The sequence below is a fragment of the Gymnoscopelus braueri genome (assembly GCF_963280865.1).
Source record: "Gymnoscopelus braueri genome assembly, chromosome: 7".
Taxonomy (NCBI): domain Eukaryota; kingdom Metazoa; phylum Chordata; class Actinopteri; order Myctophiformes; family Myctophidae; genus Gymnoscopelus; species Gymnoscopelus braueri.
Genome location: NC_137608.1, coordinates 53807492 through 53829808, shown reverse-complemented (window position 1 = coordinate 53829808; position 22317 = coordinate 53807492). Strand labels below are relative to the sequence as shown.

Sequence of the window (22317 nt, the reverse complement as noted above, 5' to 3'; positions counted from 1 at the left end):
CATTTGTGAGGTCATTTGGCTGTATTGTGCATTGTTCATATTTGTTTTTATATAATAACAGTAGATATACATATATGTTATATAATAACGTATAATGTACTTACTTCCTGGGATCGCTTTGACATGAAGTACAGAGGAGAGGATGAGGAGGGTGACTGTAATCTTCATCATCACTGATCAAAACTGAACTGGATTTAATATATGAGAATAAACAGATGAGAATAAACAGATGAGAATAAACAGATCAGAATAAACAGATCAGAATAAACAGATGAGAATAAACAGATCAGAATAAACAGATGAGAATAAACAGATCAGAATAAACAGATCAGGATAAAAAAGATCAGAATAAACAGATCAGAATAAACAGATGAGAATAAACAGATGAGAATAAACAGATGGGAATAAACAGATGAGAATAAACAGATCAGAATAAACAGATCAGAATAAACAGATCAGAATGAACAGATGAGAATAAACAGATCAGAATAAACAGATCAGAATAAACAGATGTTTACTGAAAGAGAAGTTCTGGAGTCTGAAAGAGAATGAAGGAGGACTCGTTCTGTAGTTTAGAATAATCAGCCAATCAGATTAAAGATATGATGTTTTTTGTGTGTGTGTGTGTGTGCGTGTGTGTGTCTGTGTGTGTGTCTGTGTGTGTGTGTGTTCAGCGTCACTGGTAAAATGCTGTTCATGTTCATTAAACATCAATCCAAGCCTCATTACATCTCACTGCTGAAACCATCAAATGTATTTAAAAACACACTGGTCATGTGATCAAAGTTTCACATGAGAGGTGTGTGTGTGTGTGTGTGTGTGTGTGTGTGTGTGTGTGTGTGTGTGTGTGTGTGTGTGTGTGTGTGTGTGTGTGCGGGTGCGGGTGTGTGTGTGTGTGTGTGTGTGTGTGTGTGTGTATGTGTGTGTGTGTGTGTGTGTGTGTGTGTGTGTGTGTGTGTGTGTGTGCGTCATTTGTTTGTAGTTTGCATTGTTCATATTTGTTTTGATATAATAACAGTATATAAATGTATATATTATATAATAACATAAATATAATGTACTTACTTCCTGGGATCGCTTTGACATGAAGTACAGAGGAGAGGATGAGGAGGGTGGCTGTAATCTTTATCGTCACTGATCAAAACTAAACTGAATTTAATAGATGAGAATAAACAGATGAGAATAAACAGATCAGAATATACAGATCAGAATAAACAGATCAGAATATACAGATCAGAATAAACAGATCAGAATAAAGAGATGAGAATAAACAGATCAGAATAAACAGATGTTTACTGAAAGAGAAGTTCTGGAGTCTGAAAGAGAATGAAGGAGGACTCGTTCTGTAGTTTAGAATAATCAGCCAATCAGTTGGTTACATCATCTGTTTCCAGAAAGACGACGGTCTGGATTATTGCACATATCATGAACATTATATAGCTGCTGCTTCATAAGTAATCACCAAACTATACTAAAAACTGGACAAACATTGGCCAAATTGTCAATTAATATAAGAGAGAGCAACATTTTTGAAAATAGCCGATCTACAAGCTCTTTTAGAGCATGTGGATCTATTTATCTGTGCGAACTGAGTCAAACTAAATGTAACGCCTCAACTCCTACAATTCCAAGTCTTTTTCAGGGTGGGGGGTCCTGAGTTCAAATATGATTATTTTGGGGAGTCAACTGAAATGTTTTAGCTTTTGTCTAGTTTTAGTCGACTAAATATCATAAGATTTTAGTCGACTAAATCTACAGTTCATTTAGTCGACTAACATGTGTTTTGGCGGTGCCTTGATGGCGTCGTAATGGCTGATTTTACACTTGGTTGCATGCTGAAAATAGCAGATCTACAAGCTCACAACGCATCGCAGCGCGACGCGTTGTGAGCTTGTAGATCTGCTATTTTCAGAGCACAACACCCGAGCGCAGACATAAAATGACTTGTCTTTTAGTTCTACTGGATCTCTTCTCCACTAGTCTCTCCCTAACATTTTAGTCTAGTTTATATTTGTTGAAGAAATTGTCAATATATTTAGTCTTAGTTTTAGTCATCACAGCTTAGTCTTACTTTATTTAGTTTTTATTTAGTTTTCGTCAGTGAAAAAAGGTCGACCAACATTTCTCGTCATAGTTTCAGTCTGTATTAGAATGTGTTGAATGTTCACAGAAGTGGGCGTGGTTATAGCACAAGCGGTTATAGGTTTTGGAATGCCGCGGTTGAGTGGGGTGAGTGTGTGTGTGTGTGTGTGTGTGTGTGTGTGTGTGTGTGTGTGTGTGTGTGTGTGTGTGTGTGTGTGTGTGTGTGTGTGTGTGTGTGTGTGTGTGTGTGTGTGTGTGTGTGTGTGTGTGTGTTTGTGGTTGAACTCACCACTGAAGCTTCTGACTGGAATTTCACTTCCTGATTCACTCAGCAGCCAATCAGAATTATTCTTTCATTAAACATCAACAGAGAGAGAGAGAGAGAGAGAGAGAGAGAGAGAGAGAGAGAGAGAGAGATTTTGATTTGCTTGTTACAAAGTTTCTCAGAATTTCTTAAAATCTCCACTTTCACCACTTTTATCAAAATTGTATTGTATTGTGTGTGTGTGTGTGTGTGTGTGTGTGTGTGTGTGTGTGTGTGTGTGTGCGTGCGTGCGTGCGTGCGTGCTAACCCTAACCCTAACCCTTACCCATAATAGTAGATAGAATTTATATATTATATAATAACATAAATATAATGTAGGCTACTTACTTTCTGGGATCGCTTTGAGAAGAACAGAGGAGAGGATGAGGAGGGTGGCTGTAATCTTCATCATCACTGATCAAAACTGAACTGAATTTAACAGAAGAGAATAAACAGATCAGAATAAACAGATCAGAATAAAGAGATGAGAATAAACAGATCAGAATAAACAGATGTTTACTGAAAGAGAAGTTCTGGAGTCTGAAAGAGAATGAAGGAGGACTCGTTCTGTAGTTTAGAATAATCAGCCAATCAGATTAAAGATACAATGTTACATCATCTGTTTCCAGAAAGACGACAGTCTGGATTATTGCACATATCATGAAAAGTATAGCTGCTGCTTCATAAGTAATCAACAAACTATACTAAAAACTGGGCAAACATTGGCCAAATTGTCAATTAATATAAGAAAGAGCAACATTTTGGAAAATAGCCGATCTACAAGCTCTTTTAGAGCATGTAGATCTATTTATCTGTGCGAACTGAGTCAAACTAAATGTAACGCCTCAACTCCTACAATTCCAAGTCTTTTTCAGGGTGGGGGGTCCCGAGTTCAAATATGATTATTTTGTGGGGTCCTCAGTTCAAATATGATCATTTTAGGGGGTCCCCAGTTCAAATATGATTATTTTGGGGGGTCGCGGTCTGAAAAGGTTGAGAACCACTGGTTTATTGCAGATCAATCAGTGAAACACAACACAGGTAAATCAGCACATTCTTAAATGTATGTTTATCTGGGATGTATAATACATTCTTAACTTTTTTTCAGTCTTGCAAAAATACTTTCAAAGATTCAGAACTTTTTTAAGTCTTGGAAAGAAAAAAAGGCAACCTATTGAAACTTTATCTCCAGTTAGTATTGACAGCAGCTGAGCTTTAAAATACATGAAAGTGGAACATTAAATAATTTCATTTGGAATTTCACCTCCTGATTCACTCAGCAGCCAATCAGAATTATTCTTTCATTAAACATCAACAGAGAGAGAGAGAGATATTTTGATTTGCTTGTTACAAAGTTTCTCAGAATTTCTTAAAATCTCCACTTTCACCACTTTTATCAAAATGGTATTGTGTGTGTGTGTGTGTGTGTGTGTGTGTGTGTGTGTGTGTGTGTGTGTGTGTGTGTGTGTGTGTGTGTGTGTGTGTGTGTGTGTGTGATTGTGTGTGTGTGTGTGTGTGTGTGTGTGTGTGTGTGTGTGTGTGTGTGTGTGTGTGTGTGTGTGTGTGTGTGTGTGTGTGTGTGTGTGTGTGTGTGTGTGTGTGTGTGTGTATGTGTGTGTGTGTGTGTGTGTCACTGGTAAAATGCTGTTCATGTTCATTAGACATCAATCCAAGCCTCATTACATCTCACTGCTGAAACCATCAAATGTATTTAAAAACACACTGGTCATGTGATCAAAGTGTCACATGAGAGGTGTGTGTGTGTGTGTGTGTGTGTGTGTGTGTGTGTGTGTGTGTGTGTGTGTGTGTGTGTGTGTGTGTGTGTGTGTGTGTGTGTGTGTGTGTGTGTGTGTGTGTGTGTGTGTGTGTGTGTGTGTGTGTGTGTGTGTGTGTGTGTGAGTGAGTGAGTGAGTGAGTGAGTGAGTGAGTGAGTGAGTGAGTGCCATTTGTTTGTAGTTTGTATCGTTTATATTTTGGTTTTAGATAAAAATAGTAGATATACATTTATATATTATATAATAACATCAATATAATGTACTTACTTTCTGGGATCGCTTTGACAAGAACAGAGGAGAGGATGAGGAGGGTGGCTGTAATCTTCATCATCACTGATCAAAACTGAACTGAATTTAACAGATGAGAATAAACAAATGAGAATAAACAAATGAGAATAAACAGATGAGAATAAACAGATCAGAATAAACAGATCAGAATAAACAGATCAGAATAAACAGATGTTTACCTCAAGAGAAGTTCTGGAGTCTGAAAGAGAATGAAGGAGGACTCGTTCTATAGTTTAGAAGAATCAGCCAATCAGATTAAAGATATGATGTTGCATCATCTGTTTCCAGAAAGACAACAGTCTGGATTATTGAACATAATCATGTATACAGTATAGCTGCTGCTTATGCACCTTATGTCTCCTCATGTACATACTGTACCTTATGCACCTTATGTCTCCTCATGTACATACTGTACCTTATGCACCTTATGTCTAGCTTCATGTACATACTGTACTTTTTGCACCTTATGTCTAACGTCATGTAAATACTGTACCTTATACACCTTATGTCTCCTCATATACATACTGTACCTTATGCACCTTATGTCTAACCTCATGTACATACTGTACCTTATACACCTTATGTCTCCTCATGTACATACTGTACATTTTGCACCTTATGTCTAACTTACATTAGGAGTACTAGTGGTTCTCAAATGTTTTATTTGCAAGGACCCCCACAACTCTGAGAGTGTACAAATGGAACCAAATGGAGCCGTAAATATGTGGTCACTTCAGAAGAGAAAACCTAAATCAAATACTCTCCTCTCCACTGGTCTACTCTACACATAATGTAATGTAATGTAAATAAAATGCTCTCCTCTCCACTGGTCTACTCTGTACATAATGTAATGTAAATAAAATACTCTCCTCTCCACTGGTCTACTCTGTACATAATGTAATGTAAATAAAATACTCTCCTCTCCACTGGTCTGCTCTACACATAATGTAATGTAAATAAAATACTCTCCTCTCCACTGGTCTACTCTACACATAATGTAATGTAATGTAAATAAAATGCTCTCCTCTCCACTGGTCTACTCTGTACATATCAAATCAAACTTTATTTATAAAGCACATTTACAACAATCGAAACTGAACCAAAGTGCTGTACATGGAGAGACAGAAAAACATCAAACAGGAAAGTATGTGAGTGAGACAACAACAAAGTCACACATCACATACAACAAGAGATCAAGACATGAACTCAAATGTGATTAAAAGCTAAAGAATAAAAGTGTGTTTTAAGAAGGGATTTAAAAGCCTCAATAGAATTGGCACTTCTAATATAGAAGGGCAAGCTGTTCCAGAGCCTGGGAGCAGCAGCAGCAAAGGCGCGGTCACCCCTACTCCTCAGCCCGGTTATGGGAACCACTAAGAGCAACTGGTTGGCTGACCTCAGCGCTCTCTCGGGCATATAGGGCTCCAAAAGTTCAGACAGGTATAAGGGGGCTAGGCCGTGCGTTTATTATTATTACAAAACCACTTATACAGTATATATACTTTGGCAATTTGAAAATAGCAGATTTGTGACGCGTAGTGAGCTTGTAGATCTGCTATTTTCAAAGAATTTGTATACATTTTACACGTTTGAAAACTTGTGAAATGGGACCTTCTGCATAATGAGTACTTTTACTTTTGGTACTTTAAATACATTTTGATACCAATACTTTTCTACTTTTACTCAAGTACATTTTGAATACCTTACTTTTACTTGTAATAGAGTATTTTTACACCGCAGAATTGATACTTTTGTTTAAGTAAAAAATTGTAGTACTTTTTCCACCACTGGTATTCAGTGCATGCAGTGAGTGACTGTTAGTGCACACTGGACTAGGGAGTCGAGGGACACAGCATAGCGACCCTTCATTTCAATAAGGGCAGACGGCAGAGCCAAAACCTGCAGAACATGTTTAGCACAGCCATAGCCATGGTTCACATGACGCTTGGTGCCGAGTCCCCCTGGTCTAAAGTTGTGTTCGATTTTTCGAGCCGCAATAGCCCCGCCCCCCCGCCGCGAGCCGTTTCTCTGTCTGAGCTATTGTTCTAGGTGTCAACGGCGCGTTAACACCTATCTGCGCCCCGCTATAGTAATGGTAATGGTAGTGGTACTGTAAGTTTGAGCCTGACATCTGAGATTCATTCATTCATGACCAATTGAGCGTGGGGGCGCTAGCCCCGAAGCCCCCGCGTCATCGGCGCCCCTGTCTCTATACATAATGTAATGTAAATAAAATGCTCTCCTCTCCACTGGTCTACTCTGTACATAATGTAATGTAAATAAAATGCTCTCCTCTCCACTGGTCTACTCTACACATAATGTAATGTAAATAAAATGCTCTCCACTCCACTGGTCTACTCTGTACATAATGTAATGTAAATAAAATGCTCTCCTCTCCACTGGTCTACTCTGTACATAATGTAATGTAATGTAAATAAAATGCTCTCCTCTCCACTGGTCTACTCTGTACATAATGTAATGTAATGTAAATAAAATACTCTCCTCTCCACTGGTCTACTCTGTACATAATGTAATGTAATGTAAATAAAATGCTCTCCTCTCCACTGGTCTACTCTGTACATAATGTAATGTAAATAAAATGCTCTCCTCTCCACTGGTCTACTCTACACATAATGTAATGTAAATAAAATGCTCTCCACTCCACTGGTCTACTCTGTACATAATGTAATGTAAATAAAATGCTCTCCTCTCCACTGGTCTACTCTGTACATAATGTAATGTAATGTAAATAAAATGCTCTCCTCTCCACTGGTCTACTCTGTACATAATGTAATGTAATGTAAATAAAATACTCTCCTCTCCACTGGTCTACTCTGTACATAATGTAATGTAATGTAAATAAAATGCTCTCCTCTCCACTGGTCTACTCTACACATAATGTAATGTAATGTAAATAAAATGCTCTCCTCTCCACTGGTCTACTCTACACATAATGTAATGTAATGTAAATAAAATACTCTCCTCTCCACTGGTCTACTCTACACATAATGTAATGTAATGTAAATAAAATGCTCTCCTCTCCACTGGTCTACTCTACACATAATGTAATGTAATGTAAATAAAATGCTCTCCTCTCCACTGGTCTACTCTACACATAATGTAATGTAATGTAAATAAAATGCTCTCCTCTCCACTGGTCTACTCTACACATAATGTAATGTAATGTAATAAAATGCTCTCCTCTCCACTGGTCTACTCTGTACATAATGTAATGTAATGTAATAAAATACTCTCCTCTCCACTGGTCTACTCTACACATAATGTAATGTAATGTAAATAAAATGCTCTCCACTCCACTGGTCTACTCTGTACATAATGTAATGTAATTAAAATACTCTCCTCTCCACTGGTCTACTCTACACATAATGTAATGTAATGTAAATAAAATACTCTCCTCTCCACTGGTCTACTCTGTACATATTGTAGTTGTATTCAACGTATGTTCAGGAGTAGAGACCTCCCTCTGCCCTCTGCTCCACCTGGCCACTCCCCTTCTCTATCTCATTATCAAGTCCAGCTGCGCTGTTCATCTCTCAGCCAATCCACGTTGCAATCACCACAGTATAAATACACCTGTGACTGTATCACCTACCTGTTTGATCTCACTGCTAGTAAATCCAAACAACCGCGAGTCTCCACCGAGAGTTCCTTGTATTCAAAGCCGCTAAAATCTTTAGATACACTCCCCGTTCAGTAGAAAATAAGTCATTTTTTGGGTGAACTACTCCTTTAAGATTTAGATTTTTGGGGGATCGTTTAGTTTTTCTTTGAGGACTTCGGGGGCCGGAATGAGATGGTCAAAAGGCCGGGCCGGGTTGTATGTGTTGTATGAGTTTATTAGGATCCCCATTAGCTGGTGCATAACAACAGCTAATCTTCCTGGGGTCCACAAATAACATAAAACATGACATTCGACAGTACATTACAGGACAATGATACAAATAGTGTACAGCGTCAATTTTCCTTAAAACAGTGACTTTCTTATCAACCATCACATACAGCTTATTTTCTGATTCCCCATTTCCTTGGAAAGAGAAATTAAAAGAAAACAATTATACTAATAGTAATTTTACAGATGTCTCCCTTTGCTTCTTTTAAAGTAAAAACAAACTAAACAAATACAGTCCTAATCATAACTGTGAAAGGATGTGTGTGTGTCTGTGTTAGCGAAAGTGCCATATTCCTGCATGTGTTTTAAAAAAAAATATATATATATATATATAGAATAAAAACCCTATATGAATGGGTATGCTGCTGTATGTTTACCATAACCTGTCTGCTGCTAGTGTAATTACAATCTTTGGGCTTCTAGATGCCTCTTCAATCGTCTTTTAAAGCTTGATTTAGTTTTTTCTTTAGAAATCTGATCTGGCAGTGTGTTCCATGCAGCCATGGCTCTATACAGCACTGTGCTCTTCATAGACTCTGTTTTGGCTTTAGGGATTTGATAGCAACCTCTTGTGGCATGTCTCGTCTTATATGTATGGATTTTAGAGCTAGGTGTAAGTTGCTTATATAGACAGGGTGGATGTTTCAGCTCATTTATGTTTCTCAAAAAGACAATGAGTGATACCATCAGCCTCTCCGTGACTAATGTACAGGAGAGCTAGACATGCATTTTGTTTACATAATGCCTTGGTGTACACCTAAGGGCAAGGCGAGCTGCTCTGTTTTGAACCAGTTGCAGCTTTCCCAGGTCCCTCTTGTTAGCCCCTGACCAGATCATTGAGCAGTAGTCCAGTTGTGAAAGGACTAGAGTCTCAATGACTTGTTTTGTCAGTTTCGGTGGTAAAAACACTGAGCACCTCTTGATGACAGATATATTCCTCCCCATCTTTGCCACCACTGAATCTATGTGTCTCGTCCATGATAAATTGTTCACTAGGATGAGTCCCAGGAGCTTTGTTTCCTCCACCTGCTCAACCTCTACATTATTCAGCATCAAATTCACCTGCGGTTTAGACCTTAGTACGTAATTTGTGCCAAATACAATACTTTTAGTTTTTTGAATGTTGAGCACTAATTTGTTGCTGGTCACCCATTCCATTACTGTTTTCAGTTCTTTGTTCAAAATCTCAGTTATCTCACCGATTGTGGGAGCCTGTGTATATATTGTCGTGTCATCCGAGTACATAGAGACTTGTGCTTTTTCAAGAGCCAATGGAAAATCATTTGTAAAGATTGAAAAGAGTAAAGGACCTAGTGAACTTCCTTGTGGAATTCCACTCTCAACACATCTAGCACTAGAGATACTGCCATTAAAGTATACACTCTGAGTTCTGTTATATAGATAGCTTTCTAGCCATGATATCGCCTTTGGGGCAAAACCATTGCACTCCAATTTGTCGAGTAAAATTCTATGGTCTATCAAATCAAAGGCAGCGCTATAGTCTAATAGTACTGCTCCCACCATTTTCTTCACATTGCATTGTATTTGATTGAATATATTTTTTTCTAGTAGTTTGTTTAGAACTGGTGACAGGCTTATTGGTCTGCTGTTAGAGCCAGTGAAGGCATTCTTTGCATTTTTTGGGAGAGGAATAACTTTGGCTACTTTCCAGATGTGCGGGCATGTACCTTCCAGACTCATGTTAAAAATATGACAGATAGGTGCAGCAATGAACTTGGCTATGCACAGTATAAGTATAACATGCACAGTATACAATACATTGCTGCTATGCTCAGGCACCTTAGTTTAGTTTTTTTAGTTTTTTTATTATCTCAGGTAATTTGTAAATATGTAGATAACTTGTCTGGCCTTCTGTTGCTCTCTTGTTTTTGATCTCCTTCCCACCTGCCCCCCACCCTCTTCTTCTCCCCCCCCCCCTCTTCTTTCTATGGAAACTAACGTTGCGATGGGAACGATGTACAAAAAAGAATTTCACCCACTTTTTTACCTTGTAAACCTGTGATGTGACAATAAAACTGATTCTGATTCTGATTCTGATTCTGGCTACATTCTTTAATAGCTGACCGTCTAAGTTATCAATACCTGGTGGTTTATCATTATTGATTGCCAACAATAACTTTTCCACCTCTTCTGTCCTAACTTTACCCAGCTCAAAGGTGCAGTTTTTATTTTTCATAATACGTTCTCTAATATTAACATAGGACGACTCGCAGCTAGATTTTGGCATTCCCTGCCTTAGCTTCTCCACTTTATCGATGAAATAATTATTAAAATAATTGGCAATATCTAGTGGTCTAGTGATGTATGCCCCCTCTGATTCAATAAAGGATGGTGTTGAGTTGTTTTTCCTACCCATGATGTTATTCAAGGTACCCCAGAGCTTTTTTCCATCATGCTTTATATCGTTTATCTTAATCTCATAATACATTTTCTTCTTTTTTCTGTTCAGTTTTGTCACCTCATTCCTTATTTTGCAATATAACTGCCACTCAGAATGATTGCCGGAATTTATTGCTGCCCTTTTTGTCTCTATCAGCCCAACCCGATCTCCAAAGGACAACGTTCTCTTTGAACGTTTTTGAAATCTTTTGAAATTCCGTGAATAGACACGGAAAAACCCGAAATTCCGTGCATAGCCGCCTCGCATCTCGCCCATTGTGACTAAACCATGACGGAGGCGCGCAGTCACAGGCGAACTGTCACCGTGTGACGTTCGCCTGTGCCTACTCAGCGCCGTTTGAGTTATGTACCGATAGGCACAGAATCGTAAATTTTGTTGTGGGGACTGCTCTGCTTCCGGGTTTTTCCACCGTGGGACTCGCCGTACATATGCACGCAATTTCGGGGTTTCTAGGCGACTATCCACGGAATGAAGTGCACTGGATCCGTGCAATGTTACGGAGATCTCTGGAGATCAGGCTGATCAGCCATACATTTCTTTAGCTCCTCGTCAATCCATGGTGCCTTTACTGTTTTAACGGTTAACTTCTTAACAGGTGCATGTTTATCCATTACTGGTAACAACAATTTCATGAAAACATCCAGTGCCACATTTGGGTCACTCTCTTTAAAAACATTAGACCAACATACTCCCTTAACATCATCCACATATGAATCACAGCAAAACCCTTTATATGATCTCTTCAGCACTATTTTTGGTCCTGCTTTTGGGACTTTGGCTTTCCTACATATTGCTACAAGGTTATGATCGCTGAAGCCAATTGGTACTGATACCGCTTAATTGAGCACAGTTCACTTGCGTTTGTGTATATGTGATCAATGCATTTGGATGATGTTACTCCAGAGCTATTGGTAATTACCCTGGTTGGTTGATTGATCATCTGATCTAGGTTACATGCACTTGTTACTGTCATCAATTTGTTTTTCAATGAACAGTCTGATGACAGAAAGTCAATATTCACGTCACCCAATAAATATATCTCCCTGTTTTCATCACATGCCTTCTCAATCATTTCACACAATTTATCTAGATAATTACTATCAGAGCTTGGTGGTCTATAGCAACATCCCAGCAACATAGGTTTTAAATGGGGCAGGTGAACCTGCAGCCATACCATCTCTACCTCACTCAACATCAAATCCTCCCTATACTTCACAGGAATGTGACTTTGTACATAAAAAGCCACTCCTCCCCCATTGCAGTTTCTATCCTTTCTGTAAATATTGTACCCCTGTATTAATAGTGCACCGTCCTCAAACGAGTCATCTAAGTGAGTTTCAGAGATGGCCAGAATATGAATATTATTTGATATCAACATATCCTGAACACACTGAACCTTATTTCTAAGGCTGCAGATATTCAAGTGAGCGATCATTAGCCCTTTCTTAGGTAGTTTAGCATTTACTGACATAGATAGAGATAGGCTAACAGCAAATTAAGCATAATGTCCATTACAGTCCTGATGCTTAAGTGCATGTTTGTGTGTGTGTGTGTGTGTGTGTGTGTGTGTGTGTGTGTGTGTGTGCGTGTGCTTCCCTTGTGTGTGCGTGTGTATATGCATGCACCAAGCTACGAACCCCTTCTGTCTCTTAAGTCCCTTTTCTCAGTCCTCTGAGATGAGTGGCGTGAGTCCGTTCTCTCAGCCCTTTGGGAGGGGGGGATTGGGGGATGGGTGGGGGTTTGCGGAGGATGAACAATTAGTCTGTCGTACCTAATGTATGCAATGTTCCCTTTGCTCCTTTCGGCCTTCATGGCAGGGATGAGTTCCTTTCTCTTCTGGCGTACCGCTTCAGGATAATCCTCGTTGAGGAAGATGTTTGTTCCTTTCAACCTGTGTCGTCTCCCCATCACAGCCGTCTTGTCCTTGAAACGCAGGAACTTCACAACAATCTGCCTAGGCTTGTCTGCGCCCCTGCCGTTTCCCATTCGATGTGCCCTCTCCACCTCGATCCTCTCCTCATCCATCTGTAGTTCTGTGCTGAGCAGCTCCCGGACCTTGTACTCCGATTCCTCCCAACTCTCCCCTGGAGACTCTGGGATTCCATCTATAATTAAGTTGTTGCGTTTCGATTGGCCCTCTAGATAGTCTGATTTTCCACTCATTGTCATGACAGATTCACACACAGTACTAATGTCTGTGCATGCTTCTTGGCTCTTCTTCTTCAACTCCTTACAAGTCTCTTTTAGTTCATCCACTTCTTTTTGGGAGAACTGTAAACTGTTCTTAAGGTCCTGAGCCTCCCTATTCATATCATCCATTCTCTTGTTGGTGGAATCAACCAAGATTTGGATGAAACTTTTAAAATTGTTTTCTTGCTGTGTTAGTAGCTGCCCGTATACATCCTGTTGTTGTTTTAACAGTTCACGCACCTGTGACATGCTGACATTGTCCTCTCCTCTCTGCGGCATGGTTGCTTGGCTACCGCTGGCCTGGTGGAGCCCGGTAGGCCTGGTGGAGCCCTGTAGGCCTGGTGAGCCCTGTAGCAGGCTACTGCTGGCCTGGTGGAGCCTGGTAGGCCTGGTGAGCCCTGTAGGCCTGGTGGAGCCCGGTAGGCCTGGTGAGCCCTGTAGCAGGCTACTGCTGGCCTGGTGGAGCCTGGTAGGCCCTTTACCAGGCTACTGCTGGCCTGGTGGAGCCCGGTAGGCCTGGTGAGCCCTGTAGCAGGCTACTGCTGGCCTGGTGGAGCCCTGTAGTAGGCTACTGCTGGCCTGATGGAGCCCGGTAGGCCTGGTGGAGCCCTGTACCAGGCTACTGCTGGCCTGGTGGAGCCCTGTACCAGGCTACTGCTGGCCTGGTGGAGCCCTGTAGCAGGCTACTGCTGGCCTGGTGGAGCCCTGTAGCAGGCTACTGCTGGCCTGGTGGAGCCTGGTGGTAGCATGCTAGGCTTAGCCCAGGTTCAATCCAATTTCAGACCCAAATTCCGGCTAGTCTACAATTTATACTTTGTGAGTTATGTGAGAACTCTTATTAACCACTGGTAAAACTTTGAATAAAGAAATACACAGGATTACTTAGTATTTGATAGATTCCACACAGGCTGCTCCTGCTGCTCTCTGCTGCTGCTCTGCTCTCTCTCTCTCTCTCTCTCTCTCTCTCTGGTACACCTGTCTGACTTAGTAAGTAAGTAATTCAGGAACTTCGAAAAGTCAGTGTAGAACTTGACCTTGGTGGGCAGCTGCTTGTTCGCCTTGTCAAGCACTTCTTCCAGTAGCTTAAGATGTTCTAGATTGTTTAAGAATGTCCACTGGTAGAAGGCGCCGCCCCTGCCAGCGTCCTCCCACCCCATCATAAAATATTTTATGAGGGCCCGGACGCGCCCATATGACGTTGTGGCATTCTCCTTTGGCTTCTTCCTGCGGTCTGTGAGACTCATGAAGTCCAACCACTTCCTCAGAACCACGTCTTCCCCAGAGCTCTCCGATGAGATGACAATTGCTGCGTTATCGGAATCTTCCGATTCCTCGTTTTCCTCTTCCGGCTTTTTCCAGCTTGTCCTCTTCGGGGGATACTGCAGCAGGAGGCTAGCTAGTGGCTTACCCGAAAGCCCTTGACCATAGGCCACGGCTCGGGTCTGGGGGCGTTTATCCGAGGGCAGTAGAGACGACTCGTCCTCTGAGGATGAATAATGGGGTCTCTTCTCAGCAGCAGGGTGGGATCTCTTCCTCTTCTTGGAGGAATGGGCTCTCTTCTCAGCGGCATGGTGGGGTCTCTTCCTCTTCTTGGAGGAATGGCGTCTCTTCTCAGAGGCTGTGGGAGGATCTGGAGGTGGCCGAACATGGGGCAGTTGTTCGTTAGCCTCCTGATGCTCCTCATCTGACACGTGGTGGTGTCTCTTCTGGCGTCTCTTCTTAGAGGCTGTGGGAGGATCGGGAGGTGGCCGAACATGGGGCAGTTGTTCGTTAGCCTCCTGATGCTCCTCATCTGACACGTGGTGGTGTCTCTTCTGGCGTCTCTTATTAGAGGCTGTGGGAGGATCGGGAGGTGGGGCGGTGGTGGGTTAGCCTCTTCCAGTTGTAGCTCCTCCTCATCTGCCACGTTTAGCTCATCATCTGACGCCTCCTGCTCCTCCTCTTCGGAGATCTGGAACCTCTGCGACCTCTCCTTTTGTAGTTGTGACAGTTGCTTCCGCAACAAGAGGTTCACGCTGCGGAGAGTCTTGACCTCGCGCTGGAGCTGCTTGCAAGCAGTTTGGCGGCACTGTGAGGTTGTAGGTCGGTCCTCCGGGGGATCCTCATCCACATAGACCAGATCAAGGTCCGTAACCATGTTGGCCTTTGAGGAACGCAGCTCGCCAAGGCTTTTCATGGCGAACCGGTACCTCAAAGGCCGAAGTGCACGGGGCATCTCGTTTTCAGTCATGCCCTTGTGGGAGCCCTTGAGATGGTGTTTTGGATTGGATATCGTTTTCAGACATCCAAGCTTCCGGAACAGGGGACAGCGGACAATTTCCCCCTCCATGGGGTCCTGTCAGTCCCAAGGGAGCAGAGGATCCTCTGCTCCAATGAATTTGCCTTGGTGTGGTGGGTAGTGATTAGATGCCTGTCTACATGCAAGACATCGGCGTAGCATACCGGGCAGTAATGTCCGCTTCCGTCGGGAATGTCAGCCATGTTCGTGGTAATACGCAGCCTCCACTGAACCAACTGAGTGAGTCCCCCACAACAATACAATGATCCAGCACAGAGTGAAGTCACAGACAGTCTTAAATAGTCTCTGAGGCTCGTTAGCCAACTAGGCACGGCTGCCACCCGCAGCTGAGTCCATTCTAGGCAATCAGAGACCAAAGAGGAGCAGGGAGGGGATGGGGCTAGACCCAGGGCGTGACAGATAAGCCACCAACTCTACCGGGCAACAAGGCATCAACGGGTTCTTGGGAACAAAAAAACGGATTTGGTCTTATTGTTACCCTGCCCTCTGCAAACCTTGTACATTCTGGATGTATAGACAGTGCATGTAGGTCACTAACCCTTTTAGCTGACACTAGAGCCAATAACAATGCAGTCTTGAGCGATAGATACTTCATATCTACCTGATCTAATGGTTCGAATGGAGCCATGGTCAAGGCATCCAATACCAAGCTTAAATCCCATGATGGAATCATGGATTTAGTCACCGGCAAACGAAGCCTCGCGCCTTTCATAAACTGGCGAACAATTCTATGTTCACCCGCCGTTTTTCCATCGAAGCCCCAATGGCAAGCCGAAATGGCCGCTAAATACACTTTAATCGTCGAAAACGCTCTGCGCTTATCGACCCATACTTGTAGGAAAGACAATATGTCTCCTACTGAGGCTGTAACCGCATTAATCCCCGAATCTTTACACCAATTTTCAAACGTATGCCACTTGTCTCCGTAAGCAGACCTTGTGGACGGGGCCCTTGCACTCTGTATGGTTTCAACTACACCCTGAGAAAATCCATCAGCATCTAGATTCAGCCTCTCACGGGCCAAACCCACAGAGCCAGATGTTCTGGCTGGGGGTGGAATATTTCTCCCCCCGCCTGCAACAGCATATTCCAACGCACCGGGAGCTTCCACGGCCGGTTGTAAAGAAGGGGTCCTATTTCTGACACCCATCGACCCCACTCCGGGGCTATCAGGAGAACTTTCGACCCCTCTAATCTCACCCTCTCTAGTGTATGGGAAATCAACCACAGAGGAGGAAACGCATACAGTAGAACTCTGGGCCATTCGTGTGCTAATGCGTCCAGACCCATCGGCGCTACCCCTTTCACTGAGAAAAACAGCTGACATTTCGTGTCTTCGTGTGAGGCAAACAGATCTATCTGTGCTCTGCCGTAACGGTTCCAAATCTGTTTCACTATCGACCCTTGTAGGGACCACTCGCTGTAACGAGGCGTCCCTCTGGATAACAGGTCCGCACCTCTGTTCAGAATTCCGGGGACATGCGTCGCTGTAATCGACAGAAGGCATGAGTTGCACCATATAATCAGTTCTCGTGCCAGACCGTGCAACAGCGGGGACCTCAGTCCTCCTTGCCTGTTGATATAGCATATTGTCGACGTGTTGTCTGACCTGACCAGCACATGTCGATTCTGCACCATAGGTAGGAAGTGGCGCAGCGCCAGAAATACCGCCATCAATTCTCGGTAATTTATGTGGAAGGTCACCAACCTGTCGTTCCAATTCCCCCTCGCCACGTAAGACAGTCCCCTTGACGCAGTGTGCGTAGCAGAGCCGCGTTCGTCAACATTTTGAATTTGTATACCTTCATATAACGATTCAGCGGTTTCAGGTCTAGGATAGGCCTCAGCCCCCCCCCCCCCCCCTTTCTTCCCTATTACAAAATAGCGGGAGTAGAAACCGCTCCTCTGTTGACTTATAGGCACTTCCCTTATGGCTCCTTTGCTTAGCAAGGCGACTATTCCTTGTTTCAGTATCTCCCTCTTTTGGCCTGTTGCCTGTGAACGTATTATCTTCGTAAAGGCTGGGGGTCTTCTCCCAAACTGCAGCCTGTAACCCTTCGAAACGGTGCGAATGACCCATTTCGAAGCTCCTGTGTCTGTTCACTCTTTTATCTTTGAAGACAGTGGCCCTAATAGCCTTAGCTTGCTTACCTTTAGTCCTACTGCCCCACCCTGTGGCTGAGCAGGGTATTGACTCTGGTCTTTGTTCAACATTACAGTATGGTAAAACAATGCTAAAGATACTGAAATTACCTGTCTTAACACCTCGGGCGACCTATTGTCTCCCGAGGCGCTAAGCTCATGACCCTCATGTTCTGAGACTGGTTCTGTTGTATATATCTGACCCCCCCTTCTGAGTAAACAGGCAGGTTTGGCAGTTGAACATTTATTACAGAACTTATTTTCGGCATATTTATATGAGAAACATTTTTGACATTTATTTCTGAAATGTATAAAGACTTTTGCCACATTTTGTGACATGTCCGTGTGAACCGAGTTCACTACACAATGTCTCTTCCTCAGAACATGAGTGGCTGCCTCTTGTGTGTGTGGCGGGGGTTATTGCCGCTGCCGTCTCGTGTAACCGCGTCCGCGGCCACCACTGACACCACCTCTGGCGGGTGGGGGAGGGGGAGCATCGTTGCGTCTAGGGCCCTGACCGCCCCTGTATCCTCCACGGAACCTTCCCCTGCCCCTATATTCATTGCCAGCCCTGAACTGCTGTTGCTGGTAATGTGGTGCTGACCTGAGAGGAGGCCTTCGGTTTCCCCTGAAGGAGTCCCCCGCCGCTGTGCGAGTGTAGGGGTGATACTGGTAGCTCTGACGGCCCAGTGCTGAGCTGCTACGAGGCAGGCCTGCCCTCAGGGCTTCAGCCTCCTCACTTTCTCTCTTCCACTCCGTGGTAAGGAACTCTGTAGCTCGCCCTAGTAGTCCCTCTGGCGTCAGCTTACTGTCCAAGGCAGCCTCGCGCTTGTCTGCGCGAAGGTTGGTCTTATCCATCCAGCGGGCTCTTTCTTGTACCTGGAGCAGCGCCATGCTGCGCCCAGTAGCCTGTACCGCTGTCCTGATGTACACGAGGGTTTCGTCGTGTAATCGCCTCATTTCTGCCATTTGTTCTGCCCCTGGTTCGTCCTTTACCTGGCGAAACATGAATGACTGTGATCCAGCCATTAGAGAGGCAGAGTTTAGGGCCTTGAGGATCGTGCTGAGTTCACCAAACGTTTTATTCTTAGTCTGCGAGAAAACTTTGTCTTTGTAGTCTTTAAAAGCACCTCTCGAGGTAGCTGGGACCTGGGGGTGGAGGAGGTGAGCTGCTGTCGACCTCTCCACTGAAATATGAGCGAATCCCTGCTCCGCCATTTTGGCGCAGCCCAGGAATGGATAAGGCGTGTGGGGGTAGGAGAGGGGAGTGCTAAATGACATAGATGCATGGGCAATTACCTTTGGCATGAGCGGGAGAACTTGTTTGGGGCGCCTTTGTATTGCCCCGCCGAGGCCGTCGAAGACGTCGGCCTCTTGTGGAGTCTCCTCATTCTGTGTGGGCCATGCCACTCTGCAGCGAGTCGCCGCCTTCTGAAACAGAACTAGCGGCTCCGTTGCATCCATTTTCAAGCCGTCCGCCGACAGGACGGTGGGTAGGCCTTCTGGCCCTTCAGCGGCTCTCACTACGGCTGCTGTGGCCATTTGATATTCATTTACAAACTCTTCCCCCGAGCGAACAGAGTAAACGTCCTCATTTTCGTCATCCTCATAATCCACCTCCTCGTCCCCTTCATATACATATACATCCTCACTGTATTCTTCTTCGTCGTATATACGGTCAAAGTCTCCAATCACCACACCAGAGTGTTGCAGCGGGCTAGCTCGGTCAACATCATCCACCCAGTCTGCTAGTAGGTGTGGGGGAGGGGGAGGCTGTGTCCTCTGACGTGTGCCTTCCCGCTGTTCTCTCTGAGTGTCTCTCTGGGGCTCAGTTTCCCGCGTCAGAGTTGGCGGTTCTACAGCCACAGTGGCTGTGGGGGTGGAGGTGTGTACCTGGGCTAAAGTGGCCTGTTGAGCCTGGCCGCTCGCCTCTGGGCGTTTATCTGCCCTCACAAAGTGATTAAGTCTCTTCTGCCTCAGTCTACGGGACATGTTGCCGCAAAAGCGGCAGTAAGCTGGTCCAACCTCGTCTCCTTTAGCTGCATGCTCTCTCCCCAAGCAGTCTAAGCATGCTTCATGTGGGTCTAGAGTAGTCATCTCTGTGCTGCAGATGGCACATTTCTTTATGTGCCCCGGGGCCTTCTTGGCAGCGGAGCGTGTCGCTGGGCGAGACATGTTCAGTATAATCTTCCGACTAAATACTGTTTATTTATTTATTTATTTTTTTAATTAGTGTTAGCCTTGTGGCTAGAACACGTCGCTAATACGGCACTCTCGACAATAAGCCCTTAGGCTAGCTAACTCTCAATAGCGCTAGCCTCACGGCTAAACACAAAGGGTTGCTAAGCTAGCTATCCTATGTTTACACTGGCCTCTCGGCTACAATGCAAAGCTAACGTAGGAGCTAACGCTAGCCGAGTGCCGTTAGCTTGATTAGCGGTACTAGCCTTCCGGCTAAAATACCGTCCAGTTAACTCACTGTTTTCGAGTAATTTCTCTGCGTCCAAGTGTAGGTCTCTCTTGATATCAGGGAGTCGAGTCCTGTCCTTTTTTGAGATAAATTAACCTACTGCTTATACGGACTGAGATTGAATTTGCTTTTTCGTGGTTCTCTAATGAGAAGCAAAATTGAACTGGGGTTGATCGGTCACGCCCCCCACTATAAAGGGGGGGAGGAGATAGTGATTGACAGGTGACAGATCAAGCCTCTTCCAATAAGATTGTACGAGAATATATGATGTAAAGAGCGCTCCCCATAGGCGAGATGTCGAGTGAATAATAGAAAAATAACTGAGTTATGGAGGTGTGCACGCGTGTGCATGTGTGCATGCTATAACACAAATGCAGTGGCGGAAAAAGTACTCAAAAGTAAAAGTTCTGACATGGTTGAACAAGACATGAACATGTTTGAGGACCTGGTTTAAACAACACTAGGAAACAAGCCCAAATAATCAACTACATTTTACAAACAAGGCCCAAAAACCCTCAACTCGCAACTATATATCTGCCTTTATATACATAAGATTACATAACCTTGTAGGAGTGTGCTCTGATTACCGTTAGTAGACTCACATGTGGGTGCCAGCTGAGTCGAGTTGGCTAACGACTCTGAAATACTTTCCATTGTATTTCTTGAGGTTATGGTGCTTATTTGGTTGTCAGCTTTTTAATTTAGTTCAAACTATCACATAGTTTAGAAATATGTAGACCATCCACAGCTGTCCTCTGCGTATCTTTCATCCTCCATGAGCTACTGGGTGCTTTTTATTTTTGTGCATGTTTTATTTATCCTTTTATTTAACCAAGATAAAACCTTTAGATTTCAATCTCCTTTTCAATGGGCTATGGCCAAGAAGACATCATAGGCTAACCTAATAGTTTCACAAAAAGAAACATCAAATATGATACAAATACAAGCGGATACAATTTTAAAATGAAAAACCATTACAAAAATGACCGTCCTTGGCAAGCAGCTGCGGTGTCCAATTTTCTTTTTAATTTAAAAACAAAAAACCTCATACACAAGTATGAATGACCACAAATAATATACTGTACATGCGGACATGAATGGAATATACTGCACTGTACATGCGGACATGAATGAACTGATATGAACTGTTCAAAAGCTCATTTACATTGTAGTCCCTTGTGTGAATATGTGTGAAAACTGAGTTATGGAGGTGTGCGCGTGTGTGCATGTGTGCATGCTATAACACAAATGCAGTGGCGGAAAAAGTACTCAAAAGTAAAAGTTCTGACATGGTTGAACAAGACATGAACATGTTTGAGGACCTGGTTTAAACAACACTAGGAAACAAGCCCAAATAATCAACTACATTTCACAAACAAGGCCCAAAAACCCTCAACTCGCAACTATATTGCTGCAATGCTTGAGTTGACTGTATACATTAAATGGATACAGATACAATTCTTCACATAAAACAAAATTATTTTGTGGAGTGTTTTTTCATTGTGCTCTTCCACTCATGGATGCAACCAAGGATATTTTTGGGGGTCAATGTCTATGGCTTATGTTGCTAGCAAGACCTCTCTATACAACTTGATATCTAGATAGCAATCTGAGATAATATTATGGGCCTGCTGCATGATGGCATCTGCATGCTGGATGTAGAGGTTTCCTGGGCTGACAATATGAGACACCACAACCTCCAGCTCTAGAGTGGCCGTCTTGGAATGGGGAGGGTTCCCGGTTCGATCCCCAGCTCCCCCTGGGTTAGTGTCTCCACTACTGTCCACCTCAGCTGAGGTGTTGTGTTTTTCAACTTAAGTCTTGTTGCATAGGCCGACGGCATTTTTTTCTGGCCGTTAACTGTACTGCGTCGCTTTTGAGAAATCCCAGCTTTGGATCAATACTATAGGAATGCAAATGTGGGGCTTTGTCTTCACCTATACTGGCCTGGCAGGTACTCAGGGGTGGAAGTGGGTCGGAACGGGCCGGTACGGCGTTCAGGTCCTCCATACCGGGAAGAAGACGGGAAAGCAATGCTGTCAAAAGCCCATAATATAACCCAACAATAAAACACATGTAGGGCGATGGTAGTGAATGGACTCGGTGGTGATTGGCTGTGTGTCCGCGACGGAATATGAGCCAATGGCTCGAGGCGGGGTGGAGGTTGATTTGATTTTGTTCTTTTTCATTCTAAATGTTTAACGGCACACCTAGCAATGTCCAACGGACCACTGAAGGTCCGCGGCACGGCGGTTGGGAAACGCTGCTCTAGTGCATACCCAATGGGTGGAAAATGCTTTGAATCCTGGCTGGACGGACAGTTTGTAACAGTGTGTCATTACCCTGTCTGTCTGTCTGTCTGTCTGTCTGTCTGTCTGTCTGTCTGTCTGTCTCTCGCTCTTTCTTTCTCTGTTGAAATAAAGTTGAAATGTCGA

At 43.6% G+C, this 22317-nt stretch overlaps 1 protein-coding gene across 1 annotated transcript in view; it reads right to left on the bottom strand.

Annotated features, from left to right (window-relative positions):
- LOC308088124 (uncharacterized protein) overlaps positions 1-22317 on the bottom strand; it is a 98233-nt gene that overhangs the window by 40748 nt on the left and 35168 nt on the right. The gene's annotated exons all lie outside the window — the stretch shown is intronic.